The sequence below is a fragment of the Garra rufa genome, chromosome 1, assembly GCF_049309525.1.
Source record: "Garra rufa chromosome 1, GarRuf1.0, whole genome shotgun sequence".
In the NCBI taxonomy this organism is placed as follows: domain Eukaryota; kingdom Metazoa; phylum Chordata; class Actinopteri; order Cypriniformes; family Cyprinidae; genus Garra; species Garra rufa.
In genome coordinates, this window is record NC_133361.1 from 90,453,840 (window position 1) to 90,478,291 (window position 24,452).

The 24,452-nt window shown below is 41.3% G+C and overlaps 6 non-coding genes across 6 annotated transcripts; 2 read left to right on the forward strand and 4 right to left on the reverse strand.

Moving 5' to 3' along the window:
* Positions 1-5,829: 5,829 nt before the first annotated feature.
* Positions 5,830-5,903, reverse strand: trnan-guu (transfer RNA asparagine (anticodon GUU)). The gene has a single exon. It is a non-coding gene; the product is annotated as a tRNA-Asn (tRNA).
* Positions 5,904-6,104: 201 nt separating this feature from the next.
* Positions 6,105-6,177, reverse strand: trnak-cuu (transfer RNA lysine (anticodon CUU)). The gene has a single exon. It is a non-coding gene; the product is annotated as a tRNA-Lys (tRNA).
* An 847-nt stretch (positions 6,178-7,024) lies between these two features.
* LOC141285163 (U4 spliceosomal RNA) lies at positions 7,025-7,165 on the reverse strand. Its single transcript, XR_012338561.1, has one exon. It is a non-coding gene; the product is annotated as a U4 spliceosomal RNA (small nuclear RNA).
* A 463-nt stretch (positions 7,166-7,628) lies between these two features.
* trnas-gcu (transfer RNA serine (anticodon GCU)) lies at positions 7,629-7,710 on the forward strand. The gene has a single exon. It is a non-coding gene; the product is annotated as a tRNA-Ser (tRNA).
* Positions 7,711-9,564: 1,854 nt separating this feature from the next.
* On the reverse strand, positions 9,565-9,636 carry trnae-uuc (transfer RNA glutamic acid (anticodon UUC)). Its single transcript has one exon. It is a non-coding gene; the product is annotated as a tRNA-Glu (tRNA).
* A 10,287-nt stretch (positions 9,637-19,923) lies between these two features.
* Positions 19,924-19,995, forward strand: trnaw-cca (transfer RNA tryptophan (anticodon CCA)). Its single transcript has one exon. It is a non-coding gene; the product is annotated as a tRNA-Trp (tRNA).
* The last annotated feature ends 4,457 nt before the right edge of the window (positions 19,996-24,452 follow it).

Genomic DNA, 24,452 nt, shown 5'->3' on the forward strand with positions numbered 1-24,452 from the left:
GCTCATCGATCCTGCATTTATTTGATAAAAATAAAGAAAACATCAGTAATATTGTAAAATGTCATCACAGTTTAAATTTATAGTTCCATACACTTTAAATTTAAATTATTTCTGCCATCAACGCTGAATATTTAGCTATCATTTTAGAAATCATTCTAATTAGCTAATTTATGACCAATGTTGGACACAGTTGTGCTGCTTAATGTATTTTTTATGTAATCTGTGATACTTTTTTCAGGATTCATTGAAGAATAAAAAGTTCAATAAAGAACAGCATTAGAAATCAAATAGAAAATCTTCTTTAACGATATACAGTACTGTTCAAAAGTTTTTTTTTTAGAGAAATTAATGCTGTTCTTTTAACTTTTTATTCATCAATGAATTCTGCAAAACATATCAGTTTTCATTTAAAAAACAAAAAAATTAATACAAATATGCAGTACAAGTTATTTTGCTGTTTTTTCCAGTATTTTTGATCAAATAAATGCAGACTTAAAAAGTCACTTCTTTCAAAAACATTAAACACAGTCATGTGTAAAAATGTTTGACAAATAATGTACACATTCATATTCTACAATGAGATACAGGTAACTTTACCTTCTGGTAGAGGTTGTACCACTTCCGCTGCCGTGGTGCTGGTCTGTTGCCTCCAGACGGACAAACCCCAGAGCTGGCAAAAGTCCTCAACCTGGCCATCCACTCGCCATCACCCATGACCTTGTGGCTCTTTGGCTTAGTGCTCATCTAAATATAATAGGGAAATAATAGTTAGTAATGTGCATTTTTGCAAGTATTGGACAACTACACAAATGTTTTTAATTTATTTATCATGATACAATCATATCTATTCAAGCTAACTAAATCATGACACCCATTACAACAATTAAACATTATTTTATTACTAATAAAGCAAAATAAGGTTACACTTTATTCAAAGGTGTTAAACTACAATTATGCATATAAGTATTTGAATATTAAATTACTACATGCAGTTACTATAGGGGTAAGACTAGTGTTTTGTTTGGTTTATAGTTAGTTGCATCCAATTATTTATAATTTACTTTTATTGCTATAGTAACTACATATAGCGTGTATTAATGACAATGTAAAATAAAGTGTTACCCTCCCTTTATGTCTATATAACATTGCGTTTTCATTGTAATTATTATTTGTAGCACTTGCATCTGTGTTTATACAAATGGTAATCCATCTGCAAACACAAAACTTGATTACTACAGTCACACATAGCAAAATCACATTACATTTTAATTAGAAATGACTATTTCTACAACGAAACATTTTAAAAACCAAATCAAACTGAAAAAAAGAATACATGTGTTTATTATGCAAAATTACAGGCAAATGGTGTTTTATATGTGAGATTTTAGGCAAGTCATGAAAACCAAACATGATCATTTCAATTTCACGTTAGTAAAACCATGGTGATTTTTACATTCATGATTTTATTCATAGTAAGACTGTTTATATTGAGTTTAATAAGTAATATTACAGGCAAACTGTGTTTAATATGTGATATTATAGGCAAGGCATGAAAAGAAAACATGATTACTAAACTTTCACTATAGTAAAACCATGGTAAATGACAATGAACACAAGCACAACGTTTTTTTGTTCTTTCAGATTTTAATTTATAGTAAGACTGTGTTCATACAGTTGTAATCGATCAGCCAAAAACACAACTAGGCTTTCACTATGGTAATAACATGGTGAATTGTCATAAGGAATGACCATTTACAGCTGAAAAATAAATCCAACTTCAGAACGAGTAAATTTAGTTTAATGAGTAAGATTACAGGCAAACTGTGTTTAAAATGAGAGATTATAGGCAATTCATGAAAACAAAACATGATTACTACACTCTCACTATAGTAAAACCATGGTAAATAAAGATAAACACAAGGAAAATGGGTTTTGTTTGTTTTGATCATTCGGATTTTAATTTATAGTAAGACTGTGTTCATATTGTAATCGATCAGCCAAAAACACAACATGGTTACTACGATTCACTACAGTAAAAACACGGTAAATTGTCATAAAGAATGACTACATTTACAGCTGAAACACGTTTTTTTTTCCATTTAAATTGAACTTCAGAACGTGTAAATGGAGTTTAATAAGTAAGATTAGAGGCAAACTAACATTGTTTCATTCACAAGTCGCGAGTCAAAAGTTTATGAACACACAAAAACGGATGAACGACGGACGAAAACGTAACGAGTTACCAATTGAGAACACTGTAAACACATATGAAGAAAGAAGCAAACATGCATTACTTACTTTGAAAAGTTATTAGATGTTCCGTTCGTCTGATTTTTTTACATGAATTAAGGTGCGTTCATGCTGCGTTCACACCAAACGCGAATATGCGTCTGGCGCGAGTGATTTCAATGTTAAGTCAATGGTAAGACGCGTCTACGCGCGTCTGGAGTTCTTGCGGCGCGAATTGGCGTTTAGCGCGGCGCGGTAGACGCGAATTCGCCTCATTCGCGCGTCTAGTTCGCGCGAATGGCGCGAATTGAGCGTCTGGCGCGTTACGCGCGAATTGTGCTTTTTGTGCATCACGCGTTTGACGCGAATTCGCGTCTGCCGCCCGAGTTGAAAAATCTGAACTTCTGCGTCAATTCGCGCCGCGTTAACCAATCAGGAGCCTGCTTGATGCTGTGGCGGCAGGCCCGCCCGGAGTCACTCATTCAAATATGAAACATGAATACTAAATGCCTAGTGCGGTTCTAATGCACAACAAAGCAAGTGTTTTATCACATATATGACACATATTCATTTTGTATTGAATGCTATTTATTCCATATCTAAATCTTAATTATATGAAACATTATTATAGTGTAGTGTGTCTATACTATAATAACAGAACAATAATAACTATAATAGTGTGTATACTTTAGTGTGTCTGGACTGGACAGTGTTGTGTGAGGAAAATAAAGAAATCACAGGACAGGTTAAATACTTTTGGAGGCTGGCTCCATTTATCATCAAAACAAAAATAAATAACAGATTTTACAGTAATAACCTGAACAAAAAAATGGCACAGACCTATAGAATTATTATCCATCAAAAGAGGAATGACATAAACGAGTAGTTCACTTTTAAAATGAAAATTCTGTCATCATATACTGCTCCAACGCACAGAGGGAAGTTCCACCGCTCCTGAAATCCCCTCGCTCCGATGCGGGAAAGCAGGTCATCGAACTGGGCGCGGGACAGGCGGAAGTACCGCTGAAAGCGGCCGTCATCCAGGCGCAGCTCCTGGAGCAAGTGATGAAACTCGCCGAGCTGGGTTCGCCTCCGAAGGGTCTGGTGGACCCAAATACGGCGACGATGATCCCTACGCCGCTGTTCTGCTCTCCAGAGCAAATACAGAGCGGTGACTCTCTCGATAAATGACCGATCAACAACATAATCTTGTAAAAAGATGGGCGCCAATGGGGTTTGAAACTTTCGCCTCTGACGCGCGTGGCGCGCGTAAATTTCGCTTCAAACTTTTGTTTTTACGCGCGTCGATTTCGCTCTTGACGCGCGAATGAACACAAAGTGGTCACGCGAATAACTAGACGCGGCAGGCGCGAATTTAGACGCATATTCGCGTTTGGTGTGAACGCAGCATCACACCGGACGCGAATGAAGCGGCAAGCGCGAGTGATTTACATGTTAAGTCAATGCAAAGACGCGAATAGCCATCCTGCGGCGCGAAACGCGCGAATGAGGCGGCGCGAAACGCGCGAATAGCGCGGCGCGCATTGAGCGTTCAAGCGATTGCCGCGCCATTCGCGCGAATCGCGCGAAACGCGCGAGTTCAAAAATCTGAACTTCGGCGGAATTCCGCGCCGCGGTAACCAATCAGGAGCTTGCTCTAGTAGTGACGGAGGCATAAATCCGAATCAACAATGGCGGACAAAATCACCGTTGCTGTCTGTGGTTCCTCGGAGCTGTACGATACATCTTTGGACTTTTGTAGAAACAGGAATAAAAGGGATCTTGCTAGGAATAAAGTGAGTGAAGAGGTCGGACAATCTGGTTAGTTTTAAAAAACGCTCTTTACTCAATTTAACCTACATATACATACATATTGAGACTACAAGCAAGCTAAAGCTGGCAAATTGAGCTCATTCACCTATTTTACAACTACTTTCCCGCTGACGAGTGGCAGAAGCCCCTCCCTTGACGCGAATTCGCGTCTGTTGTGAAGAAAATGTCACGCGCGAATGACGCGAATTTTACCGCGCGAATGGCGCGAGTAAACTCAAATGTTCAAGCGTTCAACTACGCGTGAATAGCACGTTTTTTCCGCGCAAGTCGCGTCCGGTGTGAACGCACCATTAGAATGAAGCTAAGCGCGGTGGGTGGCTGCGTCCATTCTCATTCGGCAACGCGATTGGCTCTCAACAATGGAGCGCGTGCGATGCGATTGGCGCCTCGTCCATTCTCACAATGGACGGCGAGCGACGCGATTGGCTCTCGTCCATTCTCACAATGGACGGCGAGCGACGCGATTGGCTCTCGTCCATTCTCACAATGGACGGCGAGATCGGCGATTGGACGAGGAGACGGCCGCGGAAACAGACGATCCTGCTCCAGGTAGCGCCACAGAGACAGCCGCTGTTGCTTGCTGCCGCCGGATCACCGGTGTAAAAGCAAGGGTTAGGGTTAGTGATACGGATTAAAATTGCTCGCACTAACAGCGACATCTGTTTTGAAAGATGTTTCCAGAGCTCGCAAAATCCACTCAGCCTTAAGGCGATGGACTGCTAATCCATTGTGCTCTGCACGCGTGGGTTCGAATCCCATCCTCGTCGTTCGGTACATTTAGCAGTGATCCTCGGTCCTGGGGACCCCACTCTGCAATTTTTGTGTGTCTTCCCTATCTGACACACTCAGTTCAGTTCACTGAGCGCTCTACTAATGAGCTGGTGGTCTGAATCGGGAGTGTTAAACAAAAGGACCGCGCAAAACGAAAGGTGGTCGAGTGGTTAAGGCGATGCAAGGCTAGTCCGTTGTGCTCGGCACGCCTTGGTTTGTGTGGGTTCGAATCCCATCCTCTTCATTTGATGCTTTAGCACCACTGAGAGCCCACCGGAACAGACAGGCCCAACCTGTTTACGATGGGTAGCGGCGAGCTGTGATTGTGCTGTAGTTTATTGATACCTGCCGCAAAGTCTTGAGAACATATTGACAAAACAACAAGTCTTCTGGCTCCGGCACGCTATGATCGGTGGACACCTCTTTGACGAGGACCAACAACCAGCCACGCCAATAAAAGGAAACAAAACGAAGCAAGACTATCTTTCTCAACAAGCCTCCAGAGAGACTGGCAAAAATTGCCGATGCTGACTGTATTTCAAGTCATCCCGGTGGGGTATTGGGTATTGACTTTGTGGCAACATGGAACTTTTGCATCTACATTAATATTAGTCTGTTTCTTCTTATTCTGAGGTCACCGTAGCCACCAGATCCATTCTGTATTCCGATCTGATGGTCACTACAGTCCCCCGGTTCCAGTCCGTACCAAGAGCAGATGGTGGATCAGCACCTTCAGCCGAATGTCAGCGGATACTATGTCAACTAGATGAGCCCCAGAGACAGATCATCAGTAAAGAAGGCATCCACATGCCACAGCAAACTACTCGAGCTGGTGAAAATGTTCACCAAATGCCCGCCGCTGAGTTCTTTTAAAACAAGCCAGCTTATTGAAGGTGCACAAGATAAACGCCCTGAGAAAGCTGTGCCTCGCAACCCTAAGAATGGCATAGGCGTTAGTGGACACCTGACGCGCGTGCAAAACTCCGGCATTTCACACGTCCCTGGGTGGGCTCGAACCACCAACCTTTCGGTTAACAGCCGAACGCGCTAACCGATTGCGCCACAGAGACAGCTGCTGTTGCTTGCTGCCGCCGGATCACCGGTGTAAAAGCAAGGGTTAGGGTTAAAGATAGGGATTAAAATTGCTCGCACTAACAGCGACATCTGTTTTGAAAGATGTTTCCGGAGCTCGCAAAATCCACTCAGCCTGCGCGGCGAATGGGCACGCTGGAGCCCGCCACCCTTTTGGGAAGAAAGAGAGTCAACAGAGCCGCCCAACGTGGGGCTCGAACCCACGACCCTGAGATTAAGAGTCTCATGCTCTACCGACTGAGCTAGCCGGGCTGGTCGTGGGCTTCTTCACCGGGTCGGACCCACTTTTCATCGGCCCCCAAATTACACAGGCGAAACGGAGGCTCTCGCGTTGTGCGAGACTGTCGAGCCCTCCCCGTGGGTAGGGCTTAGAGCAGGCTTAGAGTTTTCTTCTGTCGGTTTTGACCCAATCTGTTTTTGGGAAGCGCAGTTTGACCCAGCAGTGCGGGCCAACAACACGTTCTGTTTTGCCGCGTGAAGGCGGGTCAATGCTTTGGACAGCGTATGGTTGAGATGTGATTTTCCACCAATTTGGGGCACCTTTCTTAAGGAAATCAAGGATGATTTCATGGGAAATGGCAAACTGCTGTAGCGTTTGGCTAACAAGCCAAAGCTACAAAGGATGTACCGGTGCCCCGTCGTCCGAGCAGAATCCACATTCGGCCGTAATCGGAGGTTACTACTAACGTTCGATTGTGTCTCATAGGGAGTTTGACGCAGGGCCTCAGTGGAAAACAGGCCCTCGGCGGCTGAAACAAAAGACGAAGAAGGCATCCACATGCACATGGTTCAGGAGTGTTAAACAAAGAAACCACGCAAGATGACGAGGTGGTCCAGCGGGTAAGGCGGTGGAAGGCTAATACATTGTGCTCGACATGCACTGGAAGCTTTAGCGCCACTGAGAGCCCACCGGACCAGACAGGCCCAACCTGCTTACGATGGGTAACGGTGAGCTGTAATTGCGCTGCAGTTTAATGATACCCGTCTTGAGGACATATTTACAAAACAACAAGCCTTCTGGCTGTGGCGCTCAATCATCAGCAGACACCTTTTCGACGAGAAACAAAGCCAGGCTATTTTTTCTCAACAATACTCTAAGCCTCCAGAGAGGCTAGCTAAAATTGCCAAAGCTGACTGTATTTCAAGTCATCCTGGCGGGGTACTGGGTAAAGTTTTCAACCAGCAATGATCGCGCCTCGGATAAACCTCATAGGCTACAATATTGCCTCTGCGAAAGAATGCCGGCGACGGTCGTGACCTTTGCAGGGACCTACGTGGATGTGAACCGACAAGGTGGTAGCAAGCTTTAAACTGCCGCACAAACAGTCTCATGGCACGGGTTGCTGCACCGTGTTTCTACGGAACAGATTAGAGGTGTGTAAAAGACGGCTCATTCACTATTCCCTCTGTGCTCAAAACAGCCTGCTGAAAGCACAGCAGCAGCAGCTGAAAAGGTCCGCAGCATGGCCTCTCTCAGTCAGCAAGGGGGCGGGGAGGCCGAGTGGTTAAGGCAATGGACTGCTAATCCCATCCTTGTCGTTCGGTTCCTTTAGCACTGGACCTTAATCTAGGTCCTGGGGACCCCATGCTGAACTTTTTGTGTGTCCTCCTTATCTAACACACTCAGTTCAGTTCTTTGAGTTCTCTACTAATGAGCTGATGATCTGAATCGGGAGTGCTAAATAAAAGATGCCACGTAATACGACGAGGTGGCCGAGTGGTTAAGGCGATGGACTGCTAATCCATTGTGCTCTGCACGCGTGGGTTCGAATCCCATCCTCGTCGTTCGGTACATTTAGCAGTGATCCTCGGTCCTGGGGACCCCACTCTGCAATTTTTGTGTGTCTTCCCTATCTGACACACTCAGTTCAGTTCACTGAGCGCTCTACTAATGAGCTGGTGGTCTGAATCGGGAGTGTTAAACAAAAGGACCGCGCAAAACGAAAGGTGGTCGAGTGGTTAAGGCGATGCAAGGCTAGTCCGTTGTGCTCGGCACGCCTTGGTTTGTGTGGGTTTGAATCCCATCCTCTTCATTTGATGCTTTAGCACCACTGAGAGCCCACCGGAACAGACAGGCCCAACCTGTTTACGATGGGTAGCGGCGAGCTGTGATTGTGCTGTAGTTTATTGATACCTGCCGCAAAGTCTTGAGAACATATTGACAAAACAACAAGTCTTCTGGCTCCGGCACGCTATGATCGGTGTACACCTCTTTGACGAGGACCAACAACCAGCCACACCAATAAAAGGAAACAAAACGAAGCAAGACTATCTTTCTCAACAAGCCTCCAGAGAGACTGGCAAAAATTGCCGATGCTGACTGTATTTCAAGTCATCCCGGTGGGGTATTGGGTATTGACTTTGTGGCAACATGGAACTTTTGCATCTACATTAATATTAGTCTGTTTCTTCTTATTCTGAGGTCACCGTAGCCACCAGATCCATTCTGTATTCCGATCTGATGGTCACTACAGTCCCCCGGTTCCAGTCCGTACCAAGAGCAGATGGTGGATCAGCACCTTCAGCCGAATGTCAGCGGATACTATGTCAACTAGATGAGCCCCAGAGACAGATCATCAGTAAAGAAGGCATCCACATGCCACAGCAAACTACTCGAGCTGGTGAAAATGTTCACCAAATGCCCGCCGCTGAGTTCTTTTAAAACAAGCCAGCTTATTGAAGGTGCACAAGATAAACGCCCTGAGAAAGCTGTGCCTCGCAACCCTAAGAATGGCATAGGCGTTAGTGGACACCTGACGCGCGTGCAAAACTCCGGCATTTTAACACGTCCCTGGGTGGGCTCGAACCACCAACCTTTCGGTTAACAGCCGAACGCGCTAACCGATTGCGCCAAAGCTGGGGAACAATAGTCTGTTAAGGGGGGGGAAGAAAAGGAAGGAGGGGGGAGAAGGGGGAAAAGAGAAAAAGAAAGAAAAGAGAGAGAGAAAAGAAAAAAATTAGGAGAAAAGAAGTGAAAGGGAATTTTATCTCTTTGTCCTTTAAAGCAATGTTTTTGGAGTGTATATTTACAATAAATTATCTGAAAAAAAATGTTTTCTCTACTTTCCTGTACATTTATATGGGAGTAAGGATGATCACAAGCTTCCCAGTTCATATTACAGTGTTGCCATACATTTAAGTGTTTACTGAATGCTTTATTTATCAGTAATTATCACATAAATGATGTCCAAATGAATGAAATCATTTTTGAAATGACAAATTAATATTTTATAAGATTTATATTACTGATTATTGATATTTTATTCAAAGTTTTTGCACTTTAAATATATTTAGGCTGTAGTTATGTTCTAAAACTTACATATATTACATATCAGTTTTTGCAGGAGCACTCTGAGCGCCTGAAGTTGAAAAAAAAAATCAACTCTGAGCGGAAAAATGCCCAACCTCAGCTCTACCAGCTGAGCTATCGAAGGCACGGATCTGTGAGGTCCCAACCTCGGCCTATTATGTTTCTGCAGCTCGACTGCTGGCCAAAAAATGGCTTTCGACGCAGAAAGACGTGCAAACCGTTTTGAAGAGGCAAGCAAAGAGGAGCCCGCCTTCCAATACCGGGAGTCGAACCCGGGCACGCCTGGGTGAAAACCAGGGATCCTGACTGGTAGCAAAAAGGAGCCCGCCTTCCCATACCGGGAGTCGAACCCGGGCTGCCTGGGTGAAAACCAGGAATCCTGACCACTAGACCATATGGAAACTGGTCAGTGAAAGCCTTGTCTGTGTAAAAAAAAAAAAGATTTTAAACTGCATTACGCAAAAATTTGGATTAGGCGGCGATCACACCGAACGCGTTTTTGCCGTTGGAGGCACCTGTTTTGAATGGTTTTCTGTTGGCAGTGAGCGCTCTGCGCGCTGTTTATGCGCCCCCGGCGCCTCACGTTTTTGCAGGAGCGCTCTGAGCGCCTGAAGTTGAAAAAAAAAAAATCAACTCTGAGCGCAAAAATGCCCAACGTCATTTGCGTTCTTTTCCATTGTCCAATCGATTGAATGGAGAGGCGGGTCTTCTGTTGTGGTGACGAAAGTTTACCGTTGCTTAAAGTAATTGATGTCTTTGTTGATTACTTAACAACACTCTGAAACACCCCCCAACTTTCACTGTAAAACACCTGTGACAAAATCTCACTGACAGAAAACCTTTGCGTAGAGGCCATTTTCAACTGAGAGAGCAATTCAATTGACAGTGGTTCTCGCAATACTACAGGTATGGTTGTGTTAGTTTTTTTTAATTTTTTTATTATACTTAACATATAAAATTATAGTGTATATTATAAAATCATAGCAAGCAAGGAGTCGAACCTAGAATCTTCTGTTCCGTAGTCAGACGCGTTATCCATTTTTTTTTTATTAAGAAATTTCAAACATTAAAAATACAATAAAAGTAAAAGTTTTTCATAAACAAAACATTTTCACTGCACATTCCTTATACATACATTCATAATTCCAGAATCTTCTGTCAGTTTCCACATCAAATCTTTTAAGGCACAACAAACGTGGAAAAAAAAAAAAAAAAAACTGTTATTGTAAACCCAAATAATTTAATCAGAAAATAAATACAATCATTTTCACATTTAATCGTTTTCACGTTCTGGCAGCGTCCACAAAAGATCCTTTAAAACTTGATAAACTTGAGGTATAAAATTCATTCAATCTGTTTTCACATTTAAAATACCCATGCAGTGTTTTAATGTACAGTTCTGTTTTTCTTTTAAACAAAGTCCAAACATCTAAAACCACTTTTTCTTTTTTAGCCACATTTCTTCTTTCCCATATTGCACTTTTCATTAAACTTATCCATAAGTTTATTAACTTTTTGTTTTTTCCCTTCTTTTCCCATCCAAACATCATCACTCTGTCCCATTCCATTACATTTTCGTCCCACCCCTCTGTCAAACCTTTAACCACTTCTTTACATTTCTTTAAAAATCCCTCCAATTCTTTACAGTATAAACACATGTGTAAAATCCATTCCACTTCTTTTTGGCACACTTTACAAACAGCAGTTTGTTCTCTTTCAATCTTATATAAAACAGAGTCAGTGAAAATCACTTTATGTCTAAACATTCCAACTTTATCTCCACACATTTCCCTCTCATGTTTCTCCATATACATTCTTTCTTTAAATCTTTGAATTTTCTTTCCCAGTACTTATTTACAATCGGTTCTTTAAACAAATCATCTCTAAAAACAGCATATAAGATCCTGACAGTACAATCTTTAAACACATGCAGATTTTCCCCCACTCTTACAGAAATGTTTTTGTCTTTTGAGTCTTCTTCTGCATTGTTAACTCTTTCAATCCATTCTTTAGGTATTGCATTCTTTATATCTTCATACTTATTTTCTAATTCCTGTACATTGTATTCTTCCTTTGCTTCCTCCATCGTGTCCACAATATATTGTGTACTTAAAAAGCCTTCTTTAAATTCATATAAGACATCTCTTATTTTTGTGATACCTACTCCCATCCATTTCCTAAAAAACAGTTCTTTCCCTTGTTTTAAAACGTTTTGATTTAAAAACAAAGGTTGGTTTAAAATTGCTTCTCTTCCGCGTGGTTCATACTCAATTTTTGATAAAAACTTTCCCCATGCGCTAAACATTTCTCGGTAAAAATTTGGTAGTCCTTCAGTCATCCACATTTTAGTTTTCATCCACAATACGTCGTCTCCCATTTTAAAATCCCCACATTTGTTCAAAAAGTATTTCATTGTTTTCTTCCATTCTGTTTTATTCTCTTCGTTTAAGTATTTTTTTACAACTTTCACTCTTAAAGCATTTTTCCGCTGCTCCACGTCCATTAAATTCAAACCTCCCTTTTCCACCTCTCCTAGAATCGTATTATATGCAATTCTTGGCGGTTTTCCTAGCCTCTTTTCAATCCACACCGGTATATCAGTAACATATAAAACATACCATACTTTAGATATCATTAAGACATTCCATATTAAAACCTTTCCCTTCAAGTTTAGTGCTCTCATTTTCCAAAAGTTTAACCTCCGCTCTATCTCCATTATCAGCTGATCCCACATTTCGTCTCTTGTTTTCTTTTCATTTTTCCCCATTAAAATTCCTAAAATCTTCATTTCCTCCACTTCTTTAAAATCAAAACAATCTGTTACAACCATAGCTTTGCCAAATCTCATATACACTGTCTTATCCTCGTTTACTTTACTTCCTGATCCTCTACAGTATTCATTCAAAGCTTTCATGACCTCTTTAACACTTTCCTTCGTTTTAACTATAATTGTCGTGTCATCAGCATATTGAAAGATTTTCCCCTCTACCTCTTTATTTTCGATTTCTATTCCTATTATTCCTTTCTTCTGTTTTATTAATAGTCCCAGCGGTTCTGCCACAAGTGAATACAATAGAGCCAAAAGCGGACACCCTTGTCTAATCGATCTTGTAATTTTAAAACCATCTGTTAAAAAACCATTACATTTAATCTTTGTTAACGCACCTTTATATAAAATCTCAATCCATTTAGAAAAAATCTCTCCAAAACCAAATTCCCTTAAAACATCAAATAAATACTCATGCTCAACCCTATCAAAAGCCTTTTCAAAATCCACACTAATTATATACCCCTCTTCTTTCTTTTCTTTCATGTACCATATCATATCCCTTATACTCATTGTTATATCCGCAATGTCTCTTCCTTTGACTCCATATGCTTGGTTTGTCGTAATTATACTCGGTATTACTCCCTTTAATCTGTTTGCTAAAACCTTTGCTAAAATTTTAAGATCCATGTTTAGCATCGTAATAGGTCTAAAATTTTTTAAATCTACTTTTTCCCCTTTTCTTTTATATATCAATTTCATTAACCCCATCCCTGTTCTTTCATTAATTTCTTCTTTTTCAAAAATCTCTTTAAAAACCCCATTTAAAATCATTGTTAAAACTCCCTTAAAACATACATAAAACTCAGCTCCCAATCCATCTATTCCTGGGCTTTTCCTTTTATTCAGTTCTCCTATTGCTCTTTCGATCTCCTCTTCTCTAATTTCTTGACCACACTCTTCTTTATCTTTCTCGTTTACTTTAGTTTTTATCAGCTTTAACAGTTTCTCTTCTTCCTCTTTTTCTACTCCTCTTGCACTAAACAAATCCTCATAGAAATACCTTATTTCCTCTAAGATCTTATCATTTGCTTCTACAATTTCTCCATTTTTTCCCCTTATTTCTTTTATTGTTTCAGCTTTTCCTCTCTTTTTTTCCAAAAAAAAAAAACTTTGTGCATTTTTCTCCCTCTACCACATATTTTGCTTTGATCCTAAGCCTCGCTCCTTCATATTTATTTTCTTCTATTTCTTTCAGTTTCTCTTCCATTTCTTTTATCTTTTCTATATCTTTGATATCCTTTTTCAATTCCGTTTCCATACTCTCTTTTATTTCTCTTTCTTTGAACCTTTTACACTTCTGTGTTAAACTACAATATTTTATAGAGAACTTTTTTATTAGAAATTTTACGTTTTCCCACCATATTCTTTTATCCTCTTTTTACAATTTGTTTTTCATTTCCTTCTCTATAATTTCTTTAACTCTCAATACATAACCTTCATCTTTTAAAATCTGTGTATTTAAAATACAAACTCCCGGTCCTTGTTGCTTTTTACCCCCGTCCAAGCTAAAAAATAAAAACTTATGGTCACTGAAACTGGTTTCCTCGTACTTAATCTTTTCGATAAGATTCTCCATTCTTCTTTTGCATAAAATATAGTCGATTCTAGTTTGGCATACAAAATTTCCTACTATTTGTCTCCTTGAAAAATCCTTTTTTCTTTCATTTCTTTCTCTCCAAACATCTATTATATTATTTTCTTCCATTAGAATTTTTAATTCAATCCTCCCCATATCTCCTTTAAAAACCATTCCTTCTGCCATATCTTGTTTACTAAAAACAGTATTAAAATCTCCCATCATTATTATTTCCTTGTACTTGTTTACAATATTTCTTAAAACTCTTTTTTTCTTTTCCTTCTCCAGGTGCATGTACATTTACTAAACACAAAATTTTCCCCTCATATTTCATCTCTATCATTAAACATTTACCTATTGAATCCTTATACACCATTTTACTTTCTTTAAACACATCATCCTTCATTAAAAAAGCAACACCTCTCCCAGATCTCCCATCTCCATTGTTATATAAAACTCCTCCATCCCACCTCTTCTTAATATCAAACATCACATTTTGATTCCAGTTTGTTTCTTGTAAGGCAATAATATCTTGGTATTTGCATTTTTCTTGTACTCTCGTAAATTTACCCATATCCATCAGTCCTCTTGCATTAAAACTAACACAATTTAAAACCATTAAAAGAAAAATAAATAAATTAAATCACTTAAAAAAACCATATCATTAGTCCATTTCACTTGCCTCTTTTAATACTTCATATCTGTTCTTCTCTAACTCTTTGTTCATAAGACTTTTCCTTATTCCTTCTAAGTTTGGTTTTACCTTGAGTTTACGCCTTCTTCTATTTGTGATCGCTGTTCTTTTCTCTTTTCCTTCACGTACTGTTTGAGTCCTCTTTTCCTTCCTTCACTTTTTCCAGTCTTTCAGATGAATCCACTTGTTCCAGTAGTCCTTCCTAGAGCCCTGCATTTGAGCCCGAGCCCGTCGGGGCCCGACTTTTTTTTGCCCCTAGGGCCGGGCTTCGGGCCAATTTTCACGTCATAACTTGCACGCATATCGGGCTTCGGGCCTGCTTTAAAAAAAAATAAAAAGTTTAATGAGATTTAATGCGTGCGTCCCCGGAAGCGCCAGTGATGCCTAACTCGCGCATAGCAGAGTATGAGCGGAGCGCGGAGTGGAGCGGTGTGATTTTGAATGGAGGAAAGAGCGGATTTTTTTAAAAGTCGGAGCGTCATGATTTTCACTCTCTTCAAGAGCGCTCCACCACCGCTCCATCATGAGTACAATTCATGCCAATGGTCCATAATATAACTGCACATTAAGCAGGAAATCATATGTTAAACATGTTCAGCTTGATAGAGATGGATCACTCAAATCAGAAATAGTGTGATCTGTAGGTAAAATAACTGACGAAAACGTATTATTTTCATTACAAACTTTGCACTGGATAAAGCAGCAATACTCTTTTAATGCTGACAATTATCAGCTGTGGTCGCTGGTCGGAACAAATATTGCACACTATGTTTGAAAATCTCCTGTTATTTTATTATATTTTATGAACAGGACTGTTACATTTCACACATACTTATTTATTTATTTATTTTTTGACGCGGAGCGGTGTTTCTGATATCAGTGAGCGAGGAGTGGAGCTGGAGCAGAGCGATTATTAAATGCAAGGAGCGCGGGGGGAAATTGTTGCCGCTCCACTCAGCTTACATACTCTGCGCAGCACAGAGATTTTCAGCCACGTGGTAAAGTTGTGTTTTTGAAGTTTTCTATATTATTATTAATTCTTTATATATTTGTTCATTATTCGTTTACTTTACCACTGCGACTTTGTATGTTCCGGTTTTGCGCAGCAGAGCTGCCTGCCCAGTTTGAAATGCCTTTGTTCTGAGATGGTGATAATAAACTTTAAATCTAACATTGTGATATATTGATGTTTGTTTTATATCTGTGGATTGCATTGTAGACTAGTCAAGTGTTGATTTGATATATAGGTTAAATTGAGTAAACTCACTGTGGACCACATACCGCTTGGATATCGATGTCACTTAAAAAACTAAAACTTACATTTAAAAAACAAACAAACAAACAAACAAAAAACTCCAAACATTTCTCTAAATTGTTCTGATAAAAAAACCAAAACGAAAAAACATAAACTTTCTATTAAATACGAATCTGGTCTATTTTAATGGCTGTAACAGTATAAGCTGTTTGGCGGAAAAAAAGACGGGCTTCGGGTCGGACTCGGGCCAAAATTTTTGATAAGCTGTCGGACACGGGCCGGGCTACAGCCTATGCGTTTCGGGCCAGGGCCGGGCTAGGGCTTAGATTTAAGGCCCGTGCAGGGCTCTAGTCCTTCCTCCTGCTCCGTTTGCTCTGAATTTCCTTTATCCTCTTTATTTTGGATCTCCTTTAACTGTTCATTATTTTCTTGTTCCTCCATCATACTCTCTGTGTTCCCATCAGTAGTTCTTTTATCTTCAATCTCTGTCACCCCTTGTAAATTATCATCGCTTGGTTTTTCCATCTCTATCGGCTCTCCGTAACTTTCGTTTATTTCCTCTCCCTCCTCACTCCGTTCTGGCACAGCGTCATCTTCCCCCACCGACGCGTTGTCTCGTTCATGCACCTGCCCGTTCATATGAGTCACGTCTTGCTCAAACCAGCATTCACATTTAGTTAAAACTTTTTGGCAATCCGGGCATCTCACCGCGTTACTCTCTCTCGCAAAATGTCCTCTCTACTCACATTTATAGCACTTAAAGTCAGGGCAGTCTTTCATGATATGTTCAGGGCTCATACACAGACGACAGGTTTTAATCTGATGGCTGTGCATCACCCTGAAATACTGAAACCCTTCAGCTGTATCTAGCTTTGTGCTATATGGGAGAGAGGCAACCTCCTTAGGAAAACGAGACTTAATAAATCTTGTTCCATCTTCAATGGTCGTGCCCGGATACACTCGTCTTTTGATGCCCGAAATAGGGGTAACTCCCCACCCTTCCAATTTTTCTAAAATCTCTCGATCGTCTATATAAACAGGCAGGTGCATGAACGAAACAACATAGTCTCTATTTTGGAGCCTTTTAACTTCACACATCGTGTCCTTGATTTTTAATCCTTCCACCAACGCCTCCACGTCTTTCACGTTTTCTACAGTCACTTCATATTCTTTGTTTTGCTTTGGTCTTACCGCTAAAATGTTTCCTTTTCCAATCCTTTCCGTCACTGCTTTTATGATGTCCTCCGCCCTCGCGTTCACATTCGAAATATCCACACTCACTGTAGCTTCTTTTAAATAATCCATCTTTGTCCTGTTAATCCTTTTATGACCATCCATTGTATTCCCGTCTCGTCGTCTTATTTCAGATCCGTGTCCGTCAACCTCTCGCGTTCCTCCAGCCGTATCCATGGCTGTTACCGTGCGTCCGTCCGCCATTATGCACCCAAACGAAAACAAACAAACGAAAAAAAAATGTGCTTAAACACACAAAAACACAAATAAAACGTTCCCTCCCAACAGCATATGCTGTAGGGAGGAAAAAATTTGAAAAAAAAAAATGTAAAGACTTTACAAATAACACTTATAACGCCAAAACAAAACAAAAATTAACACAAAATGGAGGAGAGCCTTCCTCTCCCTACTGCAGCCAAACACTTCCTGGTAACTCACTATCGCCCTCTGGGGTCCAATGCGCTATCCATTGCGCCACTGGCCCACCGTCTGGGGTACCTCGTGCTTGCGCCCGACTTGTTGGTTTTCGACGTGACAGAAGCATGTATTGCTGTCTGCTTGTTCTCATTTTATTAGCAGGCCAGCGTAAGATATGCTCTTCCCTGGTGGTCTAGTGGTTAGGATTCGGCGCTCTCACTGCCGCGGCCCGGGTTCGATTCCCGGTCAGAAAATGCGCTTTTTTGGGATGACAAAAAGGTGGGCACGTGAAAAACTACCTCCTTCGAGCCGGAGTGGAACCAGCGACCTAAGGATGTCCAACTTTCCAGCCTACAGTCCTCCGCTTTACCAGCAGAGCTAACGAAGGTAGAATGACAAAAGGTGGCTTAAGCAGGAAACACCAGATAGGTTTGTGGTGTCTTGGGGTACAACGGTAGCTTGGCTGAATCCAGATCAGACAGTTGCATGTTCCAATCACATCAGTTGATCTCTTCTTGACATCCATAGTATAAAGTCTACAGCCCTTTACCGTGACTGATTTGCAAATTGAATCCAGTCCCTCCAGAAAAACGCGGCGTTTTTTTGTGATTGTTGCGGGCAAAAATCATTGATTATGCGGCACGTTTTCTTAAAAAATGCGATTGAATATGCGGGATATTTATGCAATTTTATGCAATGAAATTGCGGGAACTTGCAAAAACTGCGGGAACTTACAAAAACTGCGGGAACTTGCAAAAACTGCAGTTTGGTGAAAAAGAGAGAAAAAGGTGATTCCCCCAACACACTTATTGCCAGATGTAGCACCGTAAGGGGTGAATTTCGTTATTCTGGACTCAATTATAATTATAACATCGACTACTCCACCCTGGGAATCTCTCCCAGGGAAATAATGGTCAAAGACACCCAGGTCTGTTCCCACAAGAATAGAGCATAGACGTGAATATAGAAAAAAAGATACAATATTTTATTATTACTGGGATAAAAGCTAAACACAGAGACACAATTTAGGACACAAGGGGTTAATATGGCTTCCAAATCAAAACATAAAAATAAACAAATTAGACAAATCAAAAGTAACACATCAGATGGCAAGGAGAAATAACCAATCTACCCCAATTCCACTTCACTACGCACTTCAAACGTACACTAATGTACTCATTTCACCACAAACACACGTGTATTCAGATGACACGTGTAAAAATCAGAAGAACAAAATCACTCAGTGAACAAGGGTACCCATTAACATGGACCTAGAGTGGTCAGCACTCCTTAGCCCGTCCAACAAAATTAACAAAATCAACATCAAATTGACACAAATCAATAAACACACACACACACACACACACACACACACACACAAAAGAATACAATCAAATAGTCATAAGTCAAAATCATCTAAACACGAAAAAAAAAAAAAAAAAAAATCAAAGAACCATAAATCAAATCAAATCAATAAAAAAAATTGATCAACAAAAATAGAAAAGCAACAAAATAACAGATGCAATCACATTACACCTGGTCCATCAACAATATACACACAACAAAATTTACTCCATAAGATAACGCAAACTCACAACCCTTAGTACCGATTTCTCACGCTCACACACTCGTACATATACACACTCGCACACGCTTCCAACAATAAACAAACAGACCACACTCAAACCACTCACATCAACTTATAATTTCATCCACACAACAATCTAATGGTACCATACGAACCCCACAAACACAGTCCTCCAGTTGAAACAGTGCGGGGGTGGCCAAACGGCCACATGGATTAATATTCGGGTCTCACAATCTCTCGATGTCCAATACACTAGATGTGGACTGGTCAGGCTCGCGAAAATGAAGTGAGGCAAGACAGAACGTCGCGGCAACGCGCGACCACAATAGTACTCGAAAGAACGAAGACAAAGACCCAAACGGAAATGGGATTATGAAATCATGCATGCCCGCATATTTTGCGCGCGGAAATCTGCAATTTATGCGGCGAAAGTGCGGCGCATTTGAAAAAATGCGTCCCCCGCATAAATATGCGGACTTTGGCTGATTATGCATGGAATCATGCGATCGCATAATCGCGTTTTTCTGGAGGGACTGTGAATCAAAGCAATTAAGCAAGGAACGCCGACTTGTTTTCTCGACCTCGTGGCCGCGACAGAGTGCGCCTGACCCCGGATCGGGAGGTTGCGTGTTCCAATTATGTTGAGGTCAAGCGAACTGTTCTTGACTTTGTGAGTGTAAAGACTAGCGGATTTGCATAGTTTATCAAAGTGCTTTAGCATGAAACACTAAATAATTTTTCCGCTATCTTGTAGTGCAACGGTAGAGTGTCTGGCTCCAAATCACCTTGAGGTCAGACGATCTGTTTTTGATCTGAGTATAAAGTCCAACATCAAGAGTGTTCCTTGAGCACCGTATATTTACTGAGTTGCATTCTGTGTCAAGGCGGTTAAGCAAAATACATCTCTTCTGGGTTCAGGACCTCGTGGCGCAACGGTAGCGCGTCTGGCTCCAAATCACCTTGAGGTCAGACGATCTGTTTTTGATCTCCTGAGTATGAAGTCCAACATCAAGAACGTTCCTTGAGCACCATATATTTACTGATTTGCATTCTGTGTCAAGGGGGTTAAGCAAAACACATCACCTCTGGGTTCAGGACCTCGTGGCGCAACGGTAGCGCGTCTGACTCCAGATCAGAAGGTTGCGTGTTCAAATCACGTCGGGATCACGTGATTTCTTGTTGACTTCTAATGTGAAAAGAAGTCCTGTCGTTGTGTGCTGCAGTGGTTTCCAATCCCACCGCTCTGTATGTCTCCATTATTAAACACACCTGATTAAGAACATTAGCTAGTAAGGAGAGAGCTCCATGAGCTCATCTGGGTGTGTCAGAAAAATCGAGACAGACAAAAATGCAGGGCCGCGTCTTCCAGAGTCATCGTAAGCCTAAGTTGATTGCAACTCTATTGGTTCCAATGCGTCTACGTTGTATTAAGGATCGCAACGCTTTTGGGAAACACAGCCCAGAGCAGGGGGTCCCCAGGATCAGGATTGAAAATCACCAGTGTACTGTCATAGATTTGTATCTTGACCTGTTATTTTTATTAAGCCTGAGATCTCATGTAATAACCATTCCTGTCATTGTGTACTGTGACAGATCTGCCTCTTGACGTGTTACTTTTGCATATCTTGCCCTGCAATCTCTGAAGAAATCGTGGAAACATCTACGTGCCGAATTCAAAAGCCAGCTACTTAGAGTCAGAATCAAACCGGCGACCTAAGGATAGCCAATGTATCATCTACAGTCCTCCGCTCTACCAGCTGAGCTATCGAAGGCAGGCTGATAAAAAGGTGGCTTAAGCAGGAAACACCAGATAGGTTTATGGTGTCTTGGGGTACAACGGTAGCATGGCTGAATCCAGATCAGACGGTTGCATGTTTCAATCACATCAGTTGATCTCTTCTTGACATCCATAGTATAAAGTCTACAGCCCTTTACCGTGACTGATTTACAAATTGAATCAAAGCAATTAAGCAAGGAACGCCGACTTGTTTTCTCGACCTCGTGGCCGAGAAAACATTTACATTTACATTTATTCATTTAGCAGACGCTTTTATCCAAAGCGACTTACAATTGGGAATACAACAAATGATTCATCCTAAGGAGGCAGATCGACATAGGAAGTGCTCAAAAATACCATATGTCAGGCGTTGTTAGATGAGTACGGGCTAGAAAGGGAAGATCAGGAAAGAGAGGAGAAGAAATTTTATTTTTTTATTTTTTTTTTTCAGATAGTCAGATAGTGTCGAAAAAGATGGGTTTTCAGCAGTCGCTTGAAGACAGTAATGGAGTCAGCGTTTCGGATGGGGGTGGGAAGATCATTCCACCAGGCAGGGACATTGAAGGAGAATGTTTTGGAAAGTGATTTCGTGCCTCTCTGTGGTGGTACAATAAGGCGTCTTTCACTAGAGGATCTCAGACTTCTGGAGGGAGTGTAGATGCGTAGTAGTGAATGGAGGTAGGCCGGTGATGAGCCGGTGGCTGTCCTATAGGCCAGCATCAGTGTCTTGAATTTGATGCGTGCTGTAACCGGTAACCAGTGCAGGGATATGAAGAGAGGTGTGACATGGGCCTTCTTGGGCTCATTGAAGACGAGCCGTGCTGCTGCATTCTAAATCATTTGTAGAGGCCTGATTGTACATGCTGGAAGACCAGCTAAAAGAGCATTGCAATAGTCCAGCCTGGAAATGACCAGGGCCTGGACGAGGAGTTGTGCAGCATGCTCTGTTAGGAAGGGCCTGATCTTTCTGATGTTGTGCAATGCAAACCTGCAGGATCGAGCAGTTTTAGCTATGTGTTCTTTAAAAGTCAATTGGTCATCAAAGATTACACCAAGATTTCTGGCTGAAGTCGATGGGGTAATTGCTGATGAACCTAACTGGATGGAGAAGTCATGTTGTAAAGTTGGAGTGGCGGGAAAGACAAGGAGCTCAGTTTTAGCTAGATTGAGCTGAAGATGGTGTTCCTTCATCCATGCAGAGATATCCGCCAGGCAGCCAGAGATCCTTGCAGCTACTGATGGATCATCTGGTTTGAAAGAAAGATAGAGCTGTGTGTCATCAGCATAGCAATGGTAGGAGAAGCCATGTGCCTGTATGACGGGGCCCAGAGATGTAGTGTATATGGAGAAGAGGAGGGGTCCAAGAACTGATCCCTGAGGAACCCCAGTGACCAGTTGATGAGTTTTGGAAACCTCCCCTCCCCAGGCCACTCTGAAAGACCTACCAGAGAGATAGGATTTGAACCAGCGAAGTGAAGTCCCTGTGATTCCCAACGATGAGAGGGTAGACAGAAGGATCTGGTGATTTACCGTGTCAAATGCTGCAGAAAGGTCCAGTAAGATGAGTACTGATGATTTGGAATCAGCTTTTGCAATCCGCAGGGCTTCAGTGACAGACAGTAGTGCCGTCTCAGTTGAATGGCCACTCTTGAACCCTGACTGGTTAGCATCCAATAGGTTGTTCTGTGAGAGAAATAAAGATAGCTGGTTGAAAACAGCTCGTTCCAATGTTTTTGCTATGAACGGAAGGAGAGAGACAGGTCTATAGTTGTCTATGAGTGAAGTGTTAAGTGTAGGTTTTTTGAGCAGTGGGGTTACCCGGGCCTGCTTAAATGTAGTGGGGAAAGTGCCTGTGAGAAGAGATGTGTTGATGATGTGTGTGAGCGCTGGTAGGATTGTAGGGGAGATTGCTTGGATAAGGTGTGAGGGGTTGGGGTCTAAAGGACATGTCGTCGGATGGCTGGAGAGGAGAAGTTTGGTTACTTCTGCCTCAGAATGGGGATGGAAGAAGAAGAGGGGAGTTTCAGCCGTGGGTGTGGTCAGTTTTAGTTCCTGTATATGTGGAGCTGAGAACTTATTACTGATAGATGTAGTTTTGTCTGTAAAAAAATGTGGCAAAATCATCAGCTGTTATAGAAGTGGTGGGAGGTGGTGGAGGGGGACAGAGCAGTGAATTAAAAGTTTTGAAAAGGTTGTGTGTGTCCGGAGCATTGTTGATCTTGTTGTGGAAGTATGAAGATTTGGCAGTATGGACTTGGGTAGAGAAAGATGAAAGCAGAGACTGATACATACTCAAGTCAGATAGATAAGCTCCAGATAATAGCTAGCTGACCAGTAACAAGCCTGCAATAGTCATTAGTCGAGTTTAACTAAATTGATTACTACACACGTATCTGTGACGTTGTATACATTAATTTTACACAGTAACGTTAGCTCAATGTTGTGGTTGATACACTTTAGCTATGATTTAAACTAGTGTTATGATACCTGATATCTATCAAACATAAAAGCCACAATGTTTTTCCATCAATGCTATACAAATAACCTACATTATTTAACTAATAGTCGCCTTTGGCGTCTTCCCTGGGGACATAACAAATACAATAATGCATAGCTCTTCAAATGAAGCTTTAAAGGTTGTATCAGCGATTTCTAGCCTAAAACATAAAGTGTCAATTTCAGCTGACCTTTCATCACGATCCGCTCGCTGCCTGCCCCATAAATTGTCTGTGAAAAAACCGCGTCTCTCTGGTCAGCCTAGGGTCCGAGATATGCCAAAAAAACAATCGGCACTACCAACCTTTCCACAGATAAACAAACAAGTGTTCCAACCAATCAGCGTCAGGGGTTTGGTGTTGTGGACTTTCCTACTGGTGCAGGGATGTGAGGGAGGCGGAGCAAAAGTCCACAACACCAAACCCCTGACGCTGATTGGTTGGAACACTTGTTTGTTTATCTGTGGAAAGGTTGGTAGTGCCGATTGTTTTTTTGGCATATCTCGGACCCTAGGCTGACCAGAGAGACGCGTTTTTTTCACAGACAATTTATGGGGCAGGCAGCGAGCGGATCGTGATGAAAGGTCAGCTGAAATTGACACTTTATGTTTTAGGCTAGAAATCGCTGATACAACCTTTAAATGAAGTACTAAATGTGGACTTTTACTACATTATCACTGATATATTTTATCTATAAAGCTGCTTTAAAACAAAGTGCATAGTGAAATGCATAGTGAAATAAATTTGACTTTGACCTAATTTAATTTTACTAGTAGGCTACTAATATATTTTTTTAATCAATAAGTTTTAATCAATATCATAGAAATGTACATGAAACCAGAAAAGTTATGGATTATTCAAAGCATGTATGTATGTATGATGCTTAGCAAGGTGCAATACTGTCAACACAAACTGTTTCTGTCTTTATTTTAGGTGCGCCATCAGTGGACCCATGCCATCCAGATTATGTTCCATCAGTTTTCGCTCATAAAAACACCATTGATGGTTCACAGAAATTGGAGCGATACCAGAGGAGACCATGTGTGGTTGAGTCTATAGATTCACCTTCCTTAGAGGTCACCCATGCTGACCCTGAAGAAGGATGCACTGCTGTGGGTACAGATCTGTCAATGGCAGACATTGACAAGCTACAAAATGAAAACATTGAATTAAAAAGAAAAATGGCTTTACTGGAGAAGAAACTGGAATCTCAAGAAAAACAACTACAAGATCATATGTTTGGCAGTCCGTCTGATTTAATTTTAAATGATGACAAGCACACTCATTTTTACACTGGTCTACCATCTGCTTCTGTGTTCTTCACCCTCCTCACTTACCTGACAACAACATGG